This window comes from Diabrotica undecimpunctata, chromosome 3 (assembly GCF_040954645.1).
Source record: "Diabrotica undecimpunctata isolate CICGRU chromosome 3, icDiaUnde3, whole genome shotgun sequence".
NCBI lineage: Eukaryota > Metazoa > Arthropoda > Insecta > Coleoptera > Chrysomelidae > Diabrotica > Diabrotica undecimpunctata.
The window spans coordinates 173128297-173143170 of record NC_092805.1 but is presented as its reverse complement, the minus strand read 5'-3'; the positions used below and the strand labels follow the sequence as shown (position 1 = coordinate 173143170).

Genomic DNA, 14874 nt, shown 5'->3' with positions numbered 1-14874 from the left:
GGTAAAGGAAATACCTTTTTTTTTGTTGAATTAATGTGAGAAGAATCGTCGTTATATTATTAGGATTTATTGCATAACTCTCTTGGTAAATTTCTTTTGGCATACTAATATGGCCCTATTTTGTAATATGTATTATTAAATCTCAAAAATAATTCTTTGTGTCATATTTTCGTGATGGAAAAACATTTTGCATATTTTAAATATACTGAGAATATCTTTTTCCTTCATATAATTGATTCCGTAAAAATATTTAATAGGCTTAAACTCTCCAAGGTCATGATTATTTTGAACAAACTTTTAATAGATAAAGCTTTTTATGCCTTAAGTCAACTTTTTATGACAACCTTTATATCTCGTTTTTGTTGTTTTTTTTTACTCGTCTCTTTTTCTTTACATAACGAGAACAGAAAAATAATATAAGATATATTTTTTTAACTATCCTACACATAACTTAAACCTTGGAAACTTCCCTCTAAGAAGTCACCTGGATTAAGGAATTTATTTAAATTGGGGCTGCATTTTTTATTCTTTCTGTAACAAAGAATTGGGTGTATGTTTCCAAGATTAAAGTTAAGTTGGAGCTTCTTTTTCCCTCTGATAATCTATTTGAGATTCAAAGGATACATCTGGAAACCAACAGGGAAATTTCAAACTATTAATTTAATTATATTTAATTGATTTAATTAATTGTTTTTAAGAGTATGTATCCATCTAAATCTTACTAAAGAATATCGTTCTCAAAGTTTCAAACTTTTTTTATAATAATCATTGTATGTAATTTTATCTAATATTAATTTATGTATCAGAAGATGGTGCAATACTCCCATTAATACTCATGATGTACACATTTAACCAGAGAGAATGCTATATTTTTTTTGTCTAAGCTTATTGATACACCTGGAATCTCTTCCGTCACAATAGATTTCCATTTAACTTGATATTAACCACTTGATCGACGCTAAAGTTATGAATTTTATTCTATTAAGCACGTAGATTAATTGTTTGTAATTATGGCTTTTTATTTTCTTTGATTTAAAGTTCTTCTTCTTCCTATGCCGTCCCCATTAACGGAGGTTGGCAATCACATTTCTAAAAGTTTCTCTGTCTTTTGCAACGTGAAATAATTCGTCTACAGTCATGTTTGTCCAGTCTCGAATATTTCGCAGCCATGACTTCCTCTTTCTACCTATTCCCTTTTTGCCATCGACTCTACCCTGCATGATGACCTGCAGAAAACTATATTTATCATTCCTCAATATGTGTCCAAGGTATGCAGTCTTGCGTACTTTTATTGTTCTCAACAATTTTTTGTCTCAACCCATCCTTCTCAGCACTTTCTCATTTTTGACCCTGGCAGTCCATGGAATTCTCAACATTCTCCGGTATATCCAAAGTTCAAAGGCTTCAAGCTTCTTAACTATTTGCGCTTTTAACGTCCATTTTTCTACCCCGTACAATAGTTGGGACCAGACGTAACATCCAACAAACCTCAGTCTTAGCGCAGTATTCAGATTTTTGTCACAAAACAATTGCTTGAATTTTAAGAACGCTGCCCTTGCCATTTCCATTCGTACCCTGATCTCTTGGTCTGGATCTAATTCTGTGTTGATGTAAGCTCCCAGATATTTATACTTTGTCACACTCTCTATTTGCTGTCCACTTGTCCAGCTTGTTAGTTGTTCATTATTTATTGGACTCCTTAATACTATCATAACTTTGGTCTTATCTGTGTTAATATCAAGTCTCATTTGAATGCATTCACTATTTATTGCATCTAGTAAAGTTTGTAGTTCTTCAGAGTCTAGACTCTCAGTCATAATTACCGTGTCATCTGCAAATCTCATGGTGTTTACGATTTCTCCACCAATTTTTATTCCCTCTTTTCTTTCCCATAAGGCTTTTTTGAATATGACCTGTGAGTACACCTTGAAAAGCATCGGAGACAAGACGCATCCTTGCCTGACCCCTCTATATTATTTGTTTCTATATCGCTTACCTCTACTACTGGTTTCTGGTTCCAGTATATAGCCTTAATAAACTCAATGTCTTTTTTGTCTAAATTGATGGTTTTTAATTCATCTATTCACTTCATATGCTGAACTCGGTCAAATGCCTTCCTTAAGTCTATGAAGCATACATATGCACTCTTGTTATATTCCCGACATTTCTGCAAGAGTACCGTCAACGCAAATAATGCCTCTCTTGTACCCATGCCTCTTCTGAAGCCAAACTGCGTTTGATCTATCTGCTCCTCGCATTTCTTATAAATTAGGTTTTGAACAATTTTCAAGAGAATCTTTAAAGGGTGGTACATTAGGCTTATCAATCTATAGTCATTACATGATTTGGGATTGTTGTTTTTTAAAAGAGGTAAAAATATCGATTTAAGCCATTCCTCCGGGATGTTGCCCTCTACAAATATGTGGTTGAGAATTCGGGTGAGTCTCTTTATATTACCGTCATCTAAGGCTTTTAACAGTTGAACTGAAATTTGATCAGGACCCGGTGCTTTTCCTTATTTTGCATTCTGTAGGGCATTCTTTACTTCTGAGGGTAAAATTTGTAGGTATTGTCCTTCTTCACCTATATCTTGTTCATTTTCCCTCTCGTCATGGAACAGATGAATTATATATTGTTCCCATACTTCCTTTATTTTGTATTTTAAAGTTAGGATATACATTATTGGGAAAACATTTTATTATATTTAGGGATTTTATGACTAATTAACTAGTTTAAACTGTACATATACGTGAGAGGTATATACGTTATTGTTGAGAAAAGGAATATCAAATTATTAGAATTAAATTAAAGTTGTCTTTGTAAATAAATTAGCAACTGAGCGCTTTAAAGCTCATTACATTACATTTACATTAATTTACTTTTTTTATATCTCCTTTTCATAGTTATTCTTTTTTTACTGCCTTTAAAAAGCATGCAAATTGGCCGAATTCTTCCTTGAGTGTCAATTGGTCATTTTCCGGCATAGCGTGCTAGCCAAGATGCATTAAGTCTTCCAAATTTTGTGTCGTGAGCGCACTTCTACTTCTGATTACATTTCCTTCTATTTCTGTTTCATTTTGTCACATATTTCTACTACATTCGCATTCGATTAGAGTGTCAACGCCAAATTCTCTTTCTTCCCAATTTTCTTTCTTGATAAGACTTCTTTCATGTTAGAGTCCACAAACATATAATTAATTTCTTTACCCCTGTATGTAGTTTCAGTCATATTGAAATTTTGATCGTTTGTTTCTTTGGCTACCCTGTATAATTGTACAAAACATTTTCAAAATATAATAATTTACAATGGGTGTTTGAATTTCTACTTCACTTAGTATATTTTAAGTAAATTTTCTAAACTAAATAAATCTCCGTAAGAGCTTTGCTTGAGAAACTTCCTTGATAACTTAACACATGATCGGTTTTTACGCTTTATCAAATTGACCCGCCTTGTATCTTCCAATTACTGATTCTACCTGAGGTATAAAGCTAATAAGGATAATTAGTCAAGTAAGGTTATGCTCCAAATCCAGTCTTAAGCCAACTTATAATTGAAGCACATAATCAATCACAATGGGATTTAGACAATGTGGAGCTCGATTAGAGCTTGGTTGGCTGGATATTGTTAAGAATTTATTACGAAAATGAGATTGAGAATACTAAGACAATATGAATTTGTTTTTTGTTTACAAGTTGCATATGCATGTGCAGAATACGCAGACAGAAGTATCTAGATAAATGTAAATGTAAATCCAACCCCGTCAATAGAAACACTAATCAACAAAAAACGTTTTTTGAACAGTCACCATTACGGTCGAAATATTAGGCCATTTTACAAATATCTCCATGTCAAAATGTATATTATATATGATTTCGTCCTCCGAGTAAAATATTTTATTGTTTACGTTCAAAATTACATGTCATTTAAAAAAGAACGAGTTCATGAATTATTTCTATTTATCACCCGAGCTCTTGCGTCGCATTTTCCCCAACCGAATCTACAGTAAAGATAAGTCACCCGCTTTTATTTTCGGAAAAGTGGAAAAGTAGGTTGATCAACATATTTTTCAATGGCGTTGGTGGATTTCCAGCGATGGTATTTCTTTGCTTGAACAAAGTCACTTAGTTTTACTAGTGGTTGAAGAGGTGCATGTTCGGGTCGAAGTTTTTTGAGTGTAAAGAAGACAGTTTGTTTAAAATTTTAAATTCTAGAGAGAAAAATATACAGGTGGAAACAATTTTATTGTAAAGAATTCTTCTTTTGTCTCTTTATAATCAACTGTGCTTGTTGATTAGTGGATTGATATCTAATACTTCTCCTGTGCAATAATTTAATCTCTTGCTATTTTGTTCACCCTGATCTCCTTCATTCTACTCATGTGAATATTCCATTATTTTTTTATTTAGTATCCAAATCATTTATACTATGTATGTTACATTTACATCTATTACACTACTAGCCGAAGGAGGAGCTATCATACATAGCTCCTCCTTCAGCTTAAGTTACATGGCAATAATGCCTGTTTTAAGTTTCGGTAATAGAAGAATTTACGTTGAGTGTGTCTTGTTTTCGTCTCTTGAAATGAGCAGACCACACACCGATAGACCATATTTTTTTAAAATTAAAATTCGGATTCTTTTGACAATTATTTGTATTGGGGATTATTTTGTGGACCATAGTACGAACTGAGCTAGAGATTATAGTATGGAATATTAGTTGTAGTCTTTGTTCGCTGCAGCCGTCTTTTTTTAATGGAGCAATACTTTTCACGTGTATTTTCTCCAGGGATCTTCAGGAGATTGTAGAGAAATTTCATTCAGCTCAAAGTTATTTAAAATATCAAAACGATGAATCTACAGGATAGTGACCTTTTGTATAAAACCTCTAGTGATAACTAATTATATTGGTTAGCCCGTCAATCTTAGTAGGTCCATGGCTTGATGACCATTCTTCTCTTCACACTTCCTGTCTATTGCTTTCATCTTCCAATTTGTGACGTTGAATCTTTTTAGATCAAACTTCATATCCATTTTCCAACTTGCTCTGGGTCGACTTCTTCTCTGACGTCCTCCTATTGTACTTGATAGTAGCATCCTCTGGTGTCCTCTATATGTATCCTAGCCATCTTAGTCATTGGATCCTTATTACTACTAGTATGCTGGGTTTTCCATTCAACTCCCTCAGATCTTCATTTGTCCTTCTGGTCCAAACGCCGTTCTCCATTTTTCATTCAAATATTTTCCTTAGTACTTTTCGTTCCCATATTTGCACCATTTCTTATCCTTCTTCTTCTACGGCACTAAAACCCAAATTGAGCATTGGCATCCTTTATTTTTTGCCTCCATCCTTGCTTGTCTGTGGCTGATCTTCTTCATACACGGACTCCTAAATTTAAAATTTTCTTCAATCTCTTTTTTAAGAATTTTTCATTATACCTCCTTTTCTATCCTCTTAATATTTTTTAGTTCTTTTTCGTTTTTCAGTGTACTCACTTTCAGCATTTTTTGTTTCTAATTCCAGCATTCTTAGTCTTAATTTACTTTGATCCCCTAATTCTATTCTACATTCGTCATCAAACCATGTTTTCTTCATTTTTTTACTATACCTCTTTTAATTCTTCTAAATGATAATTAAAATATTGCATTAATTTTGTACCATATACATTGCTTTTCGTATTTCGTTAACAATACATGTTTTTGTTTTAAATTTGTACTGATTTATTTATAACTTTCACATATTTTGCATGGCGCCCATTACATTTCTAAAATTTACTGAGAATGATGATTCTCGCTACGCAAGACTACGATGATTTCTCCCTTTGCATTCCCCAATCCACCCCAGAAGAGTCTCATTTCTCTATTTAGTCCGATTTGTCTTTTGTATTTGGTGACATACCACAAAAATAACTTTATAAGAAAAGGATAAGAGAAAAATTAGAATCAAATACGAAAGAGACATCGAACTCCGATAAGAAAATAATTAATGGTAAGTTGAATCAGCTTGCGACCTTCTATATAAAGTTTCGTACTCTTGAAAAATGAAGTGTACACTTAGTGTAAGATATATTAGTTTATATTACTTTTAGCTACTAATTTGTCTGAAAAAACGTAACAAATTTCAGGATTAACACCTTATTAACATTTATTAGAAATTGGTAGCCAAAATTTGAATGTAACTTACCTTGAATTGATGAATTTTTCAGTTCTCTATACAAGTTTTTCCTGAAACAATAAAATGAAAGTTAATTATTGTTTTAAAAAGAGATAAATAATTTATTACTAATTTTAGACTAATATACAGAACTAGGAGATTCATTTTATATTCAAAAATATTAATTTTTTTAAATGATAAAGTTAAGCTAAAATGAGTTAGAAAAATAAATATTGGTTGAAATCCAAAATACCTGAAACGTGGCACACGGCATAATTTATATGTCTGTTTAAAATAGGCCACCGTAACGTTTGCAAAAATTTCAAAGGCGATACCTTTAAATACAACATATAAAAAATACTCTAAAATAATTTACAATAGATTAAAAAATATAAGAGATCACCACCAACGACCAGTTTTTCATTACAAAACAAATTATAAAAAAAAAATATATAATTTATCCTACAAATATATTTTCTATTCATAGTATGGTGACCAAACATCCCGTAAAAACGAGATTGTCCTGTTTTTTAACGATCATACCCGGAGTTGAACTAACCCATTCATCGAGCGACTATCTAACCGGAGTTAAAAGCTGTAAGATGTTAGAAGCTAGTTGTTATAAATATTGGTTTGGTACATCACATTTTGTCATGAATTACTAATTATGCCCACGCATCAGTGCAAGTTTAAAGATGAGTACTCCAAAGAATGGAAGTAGGTACATTAAAAAGGGACGCTATGACAATGAAACAGAATGCAAAGTTTGTAATACTGTTTTTAGTATTGCTTTTGGTAGACATTCGGATACAAAAGAATAGTGAAACATCAGTGACATATATAAACAAACTGAGAGCCCCAAGTACCAGTAAGTCTCTTGAAAATTAATTTATAAAACACTATTCAAATGAAGAAACAAAAAGTAAGATTTTACTGAGCTAACTCAAACCTTTCATGCAGTCAAGCACCACCGCAACTTTAGGTCAAATTATTGTACCTGCGAGCTAAACAGCATTATAAGTAACTGCAATTGCATTTAAGTTTAGCTCTGCCAGAACAAAGCAGTCAGCTCTTATAACTATTGTTTTAGCTTTATTTAGCTTAAAAACTAGTATTAAAGAGTTGACTAAATCCTTTTTTCATGGCATTTCAACTGATGTAAGTAATCACAACTATGAATTTGAGATACAACCATGAACTCTACCAGCTGTTCAAAGAGACACCGATCTTAGAATTGGTCAAACTTCAGAGACTTCGTTGGCCTGGTCCTGTAGTAAGAATGGAGACCTAAAGATTGACGAAAAGAACCCTAGACAGTAAAAAGCAGAGCTTATGACTAAAAGGAAATTGATATGAGGTTGAATGCTCGAATAAATGAACTTTGATCAAATAAAAGTCAGATATTGAACACAGTTTTATTAATTTAATCTTGCCCAAGTACTTTCGCTCCCTAGAGCATCTACAGGGGCATTTCTTCAATTGCGGCCTATCCAACAAGAATAAAATGTTATAAACATAAAATTAAACATCACACTACACTACACAAGGACAAACACTTTAAAATTTTTAAAAATAGGCGAAGCTACATTTTGTATGGATACCGGAAACAGGATGATCAAAGTTCATTTGATCAAAGACTAAAAGGAAGCCCACGGAAAAGGTGGGAGGATGAAGTGGCAGCGGTCGTGAAAAATGTGCTAGCCGTGAGAACCTGCAAAAGATCGGCGCGGTTGTGGGCCTAGTTCGGAAAAGGCCAAGGCTTGGTTTGGGCTGTAGCGCCATTGGAGAGAGAGAAGAAATCACAAGGCTGTAAAAATCTTTCCTTTTGTGGTTCAGTTTTTTAATATAAATGAAGAGATATAGTCAAAGGTATTGAAAGTTGCTTCTGTACCGTGTGAAACATTAGATGAGATATTTATTAATCTAGTTTTTGCTTAAATTGTATTGATAAGTTCAAGTTTTTAATATTTTAAACTGGTTTAATAGCTTCTGTAGATGCAAAAGTACTCGCAATAAGCACTCTTCTCTGTTGTCATTTCAAATCAAATTTCAAAAAAAATTTCTTATACAAATTTATGAGAATAAAAAAAATAGAAGAAAGAATAATATTTATTCTTACAATGGAAATATTCATAAAAAATTTTTATATCTTTGTATTTTTTCTCGGCGTTAGTTTTCCAAAAATCCCAAAAAATGTAGCTAAATCGAATAAGCTTTTTCAGGTATAAATTGCTTTAATGAGTTATGTTCATTTTAATTCACAATCAGTTCATTTACTTTATTTTTATATTTATTATCGAAAATAATATTCATTAAAATATTATTAATTGCGGAACAATTTCTCCTAAATATAATAAAATGTGAAACTTTTTATGCAAATCGCGATAAACAAATGTAAAATTTACCTGAATACTGAAATTTATATTTTCGAGATTTATTCATTAATATACTTTCCATTAAACACTAATCGACAAGAATAATCCAGTAAACGATACAAAAACTAAATCTAATTGAATGTAAAAATCTAAATAAAGTCAGCAAATTTGTCCGATGCTTATAAACTTTTAATAAAAGGATATTGGATAGACAATATTGGATATTGGATAAAGGATATGGAAATATAATACAAAGAAAATATAATTCAGTTTATAGCTAAGATCCCATTGCAGGATCACTTCGTTCATAACGTAGTTCACATTTTTACATACATTTAAAATTAGGAGAATACATTGATAATAGGTTGCCAGTTAAAAACCAGCCGCAAATATTGTTAATTCAATTAAGTAATTAGTGTTTTATTTCAAATTGAAGCCAACTTTTTTCAAGTGAATATCTTGATAGGTCTTCCAGGTATTTGCGAACCCATTATATACCAAAGATTACTGAAAATTTTATTTTTTTTTGACCTTTAAAATTTTTTTAAATTTAAAGAAAAAAATCTCCATCGATACTTTAGATTAGAGTAATAATGCATCATTACGTTCATAACGTAGTTTCACCTACGTTTAAAATTAGGAGAATACATTGATAATAGGTTGCCAGGCAAAAAGTGGCACAAATATGTTTAATTCAATTAATAGTAATTAAAATCCGTAAACTAATTTTCGAAACCAAATCTAATAAACTAATATCAGATGTCGCTATTTGCGTATATACGAAACCATGTTAGAGTTGCTTCCTAAGACAGAAAAGATTTATTTTCACGTTCAGAGCGACTGTGAAAACCGTTCTGAAGAGGCCTATTAGGCCGAAATACGTATAGGCGGATGCGCAAGCGCCCTGTATGTGAAAACATATCTTAACTGTGTTTTCCTTTTTAATAGTAATTAGTTTTTTCTTTATTTCGTTCATTTAATTTTTAAATAAAATAGGTACGCTCCTCATGACGTATATGCATGTTTTTATATCAAATTAAAGCTAATTTTTTTCTTAATATGATGATATAAGTTTGCCTGAGAAATAATGGTCGAAAATTAGAGTTACCAGCTGTTAAAAACGCGGGGTATCAAGGATAAAATAAAAGACAGCTAGCGCGTAGCGCTACTGGTTTGAAGTGTTAGTCGTGTGAATATTTAAAGCATTCATTTAAAGCGTCCATAGATATATAATAATGTACATATTATCACTTGTCAAACCACTGTCGTTTCGCCCTAACTATATTTTACTTTGTCTTTAATACCTTGCGTTTTAAACCTTCATCGGACGGGCCTCAAAATATTACACAAAAGACGGGGGTTCTGAACAGACTCCATTCTTAAATGGGTTAACTATGCTTATACGAAATAAAACTCTACCAGTAACACATTATTTTTATAATATTGAACATTTATTAGACTAACGCATACACATTACTACAAAATACTTTCTACTGCTGACGCTAACAGACTAAATAACAACTACATACTATTTGTACAATGTACACAACCTATTTCTGATTTTGCGTGTTCTAGACATACAAAATTATTACATTTTACACATATTTTACTAGTTTTTCTGTCTCTGCCTCTACAACACACATGACACCGCCCCTTATATTTTTTGTTTGTTCTACTCTGGGCTCAGTAATTTTTAAAAGTTCCGGAAATACATCTGCCATATGACGCTTTTTATTCTTTTCGATGTGCTTATTGTTATAACGTCTGAAAACATATTCCTTTATAATTTCGTTGTCCAGTGCCAAAATAAACATTTTACGCTTACTCATATTGTGCTTTTTTCAATCAGGATATTTTAGTAGCCACAATTGATAGGAATTAATACCTGCGATATCAATAAGATGAAAGAATATAGCCATCGGCCAACGGTTTGTTTTTCTTTGTGCCGTATATTTTTTAGCTAACTTATCGGTTGTATCGACCGCTCCTTTTTTTTTGTTGTAATGTAGAATAATTTCAGGTTTATAGGAGTGTTCTTCACCTGTCACTTTGTCGTCAAAATGCTCACATGAAAGTAAGATGACTGCAGTTCTTGGTTTTGGAACATAAGAGACTAACGTTCTATGTTTTCTAAAAGCAAACATACTTGAATAATCTGTTTTATATGATTCTGGTAGAATCTCCCTTGGAATAAACATTTCATTGTTTCAAAGAGTTTCACATAGAGTTATATTCTTCTCCCATAACTTATCCGCAAGTTGTAAACTCGTAAAAAAATTGTCAGTTGTTATTCCAAACCCTCCTTTCAAATGGTTCAAAGTCTAGGACAACTCTTTGGCCTTAAATTTTTTTCCGCCTTAACCTTGTTTTCCCAAAAATTAATAGATTTAAAATTTGCTTGTTTTCTTATTGGCAATTTAAAAACTTACCTAAATAAATTTACATGTTTACAATAAAAGAAGTAGCGCAGTCCACAAGGACCCATATCTTTTAACTCAGAATAGGGCTTTACCCCTAAAAGGCACGAGCTGCTCATCGACACACAGATGGTCACCTGGATTAAGTGATAGCAATATATATAGCAAGTATAAGCAATACTCCAATATAGACTTGAATCTCTACATAATCAACGCAAACATACACTTTAGTTTTGTTTGGGTTTTCACTATTCCATTTATCGTAATACTCTTGAGCCCTCCGATTAGTTTCCACGACAATATGTTTAGAATTTCATCTGAAAAAAAAAACAGAAGGAAAGCAGCGTTTTTGATACTTAATTTATCATCACTGTAATTTGTAAGTCCTAGAATCTGTCTACGAATATTGGCCTTTGTGCGTTTCACTTTTGTGTTTTTTTTTTGGCAACCTTGACCACTCAGCTCCATCTTTAGATACATATACCGGTAAGCCTTCGGAGTCAGTAATAGTTAGTTTATTTTGCTCTATGCTTTGATCAATAATAAGGTCATTTTCTTCTTCTACCTTTGTTACATTGTCTTTATCTTCTAAATCACTTGCTGTATCCTCATTGGTATCAAGCTCTGGATCATCACATTCAAGTAAACGTAAAAGTTCTTCTTCACTCAGTTGCTTTCGGCTAGATATAAATGAAACGTAACTCATGTTCAGAATTTTATGCACTATTCACAAATACGACAAGAAATCAACTGACACTGGAATTCAATATATTTATATTATTTCGTTAAATTTTATCGCAACTCGAGGAATTCCACATAACATGTAAAACCCTTACATAAAATGATAGTGCACTCATAGTCTGTACTAATCCGTAAAATCTATGGGATTCCCACATTATTACAACTTTATTAGAATTCATTTTATATGACATAAAAGGCTAGCCGTGGTATTAGGATACCCCAGCCTATAAAATTGAAGTTTGAATTTATCTAACCGTTAAAGACTGCCGATTAAAAATTAAGATCTATAAAGTAACAGCCAAAAATTGTGATCTGCTGTCAATATAGACCCCGGCTAGTCCGATGAAGGTTAACAGCTGGCAGCCCTAATTTGTGATTATTTTTTCTCTTCTTCTTTTTCAAGTTCCGCTCCTATCGGAGATTGGAAATCATTCTGGCAATTATAATTTTGTTGGTTACGCGCCTGAATAGTTCAATTGAACTGCATCCAAACCATTCACGGAGATTGCGTAGCCACGAGATTTTACGTCTTCCTACGCTTTTTCTGCCTTTGATTTTTCCCTGCATTATATTCCTTAGTAGTTCGTATTTTTCACCTCTCATGATGTGCCCCAAGTATTCCAATTTCCTGATTTTTATGGAATTTAAAACTTCGCATTTTTTCCTAGTTGTTCGAGAACTTGTTCGTTTGTTTTGCGATCCATCCATGATATTTTCAAAATACGTCGGTAACACCACATTTCGAATGCTTCTAGGTTTTTAATGTTGGATTTTTTAAGTGTCCAAGCTTCAACCCCATACAAATCAAAATACATTGATATCGCGATTACAAAACGTTTTCTATATGTATATATATATATATATATATATATATATATATACACATCGGTTTCGAACGTCTTCCGACGTTGTCCGATACCTAAACACCATCTCTTCCTATCTTCGCAGTCGTTTGTTGTTAAATTTCTTTCGCTCATGGACTTGTTTACGCCGTGTTGCCATTCTAATCTGGGTCTTCCTTTTTTCCGTCGACCTATCGGTTGCCATTCTACTACTTTTTTGGGGAGTCTTGTTGCTGGTATCCGTTGAACATGCCCATACCACCTTAATTGTTTCTTCTCTATATCTTGAGTTATATTTCGTTCTATTCCCATACGTTGTTTTATTACATCATTTCTGATTCGGTCTCGTCTGGAAATACCTAAAGATCTTCTCATTGCATCCATATCTACTGCTTCTATTCGCTTTTTGTTCTTCTCACTAATTCTCCATGTTTCAGCGCCAGAAAGAAGAGTAGTTTTAATCATGGTCTCATATATATATTAAATTTTCTTCCTTTCGTTATCTCTTTACTCCACATTATACCATTGAGACATCCTAAGACTTTCTTTGCTTGAGTGATTCGTTTTTCTATTTCCCGTGTATTAGTTCCTGTTGCAATTGTCAAAGGCAACACCCAAGTAGTCATAGCTCTGACAGCAGGAAATATGTTGTCCGTTTTCGAGGTCTATGTTATCTGACTCGTTTCCAATACAAAGATATTTGGTTTTTGTTGTATTGACATTCATTCCCCAGTCGTTATATTCTTCTATCAGTTTTCTAAGCATGTACTGCATGTCTTCCCTGTCGGTCGCTAGCACTACCTGGTCATCAGCAAACTGGAGTGTATATATACAAAACGTTTTCTCATTCTATTAAAAGTTGATTGTACAATTTCAATGCGGCATCTTATTTCTTTTGTCTGATCAGTATCTTCTGTGATCCATGCTCCAAGGTATTTGTACGAAGATATTTGTTCAATTTCTGTATTATCTAGTACTAGCTTAACTTTAATGTTTTGTTCTTTTGTAAATACCATGAACTTGGTTTTCTTCAAATTTATTTTTAGTCCATAATCGTTGCAATATATATTTAGTTATTCAGCAAGGTGTTGCAGTTCTTCTAGTGTTCCTGCCAGAAGGACGGTGTCGTCAGCATATCTTATGTTATTAAGTGACTTACCGTTTATTATAAGGCCCTCACTGACCTCGGCAAGCGCTAATTCTGAGATAGCTTCACTGTATAAATTGAATAACAAGGGTGATAAGATACACCCTTGGCGGACCCCACGGCGAATCTGGATATCCTCGGTCAGTTCATTTTCAACTTTCACTTTTGCTGTTTGGTTCCAATAGAGGTTACATATGATTCTAATGTCTCTACTGTCTATGTTTTTATTTAATAAAATTTCTTTAAGCCGATTATGCTGCACTCTATTAAATGCCTTCTCAAAATCAATGAAACAGGCATATACTGTATTTACTGTACTATATTACATTACATTTACATGTACTATATTTTTTCTCAGGCAACCTTATATCATCATATTAAGAAAAAAATTAGCTTTAATTTGATATAAAAACATGCATATACGTCATGAGGAGCGTATTTTATTTAAAAAATAAATTAAGGAAATAAAATATTTGTGAAAAACTAATTTTTGAATTAAAAATATTTGTGCCACTTTTTGACTGGCAACCTATTATCAATGTATTCTCCTAATTTTAAACGTAGGTGAAACTACGTTATGAACGTAATGATGCAATGGGATCTTGTATTATTACTCCAATCTAAAGTATCGATGGAGATTTTTTTCTTTAAATTTAAAAAAATTTTAAAGGTCAAAAAAAATTAAATTTTCAGTAATCTCTGGTATTTAATAAGTTCGCAAATACCTAGAAGACCTATCAAGATATTTACTTGTAGATCTTTTAATTTCGTGTAGTATCTAAACTTAAGAATTCTTACTTTTTTTGGGTCTTTTGTCATTTCTCAATAATTTTCGGAATAATTTATTGTAATTTTTGAAATCAGTATATTAAATATCTCCTTTACCTCGTATATTCTACATTTAAAAATTATTAAAATTGTTAGCCTGACTTTTGTAGTGGCTGCGTTGTTAAAATCCGTGCACAGACACACAAACACACACAATTCAAACGTTAATTACTAGAAAAATATCGTTTTGAAAATGCAACATTTTAAAACGTGTGTTGGCCTTTTTACTTTTAATTTGAAAAGAGCAATTTTTTCGCGTATTTCTGCATTTGTTATATCATTGTTGAATCGGTAATGGACGAATTTGTTTGTGGTTATTAGATTTTACATTAAAAACTGAGGTTGGAGGTGACAGCGCAATTTTTAGCGCAAT

The 14874-nt window shown here is 32.3% G+C and overlaps 1 protein-coding gene across 1 annotated transcript in view; it reads right to left on the bottom strand.

Annotated features, from left to right (window-relative positions):
• Nucleotides 1–14874, bottom strand: part of LOC140437842 (protein turtle homolog A-like) — an 813173-nt gene that overhangs the window by 713467 nt on the left and 84832 nt on the right. The window contains exon 2 of the mRNA XM_072527613.1: nucleotides 6182–6222. The gene's annotated coding sequence lies outside the window, so the exon portion shown is untranslated. The remainder of the gene's footprint in view (nucleotides 1–6181; nucleotides 6223–14874) is intronic.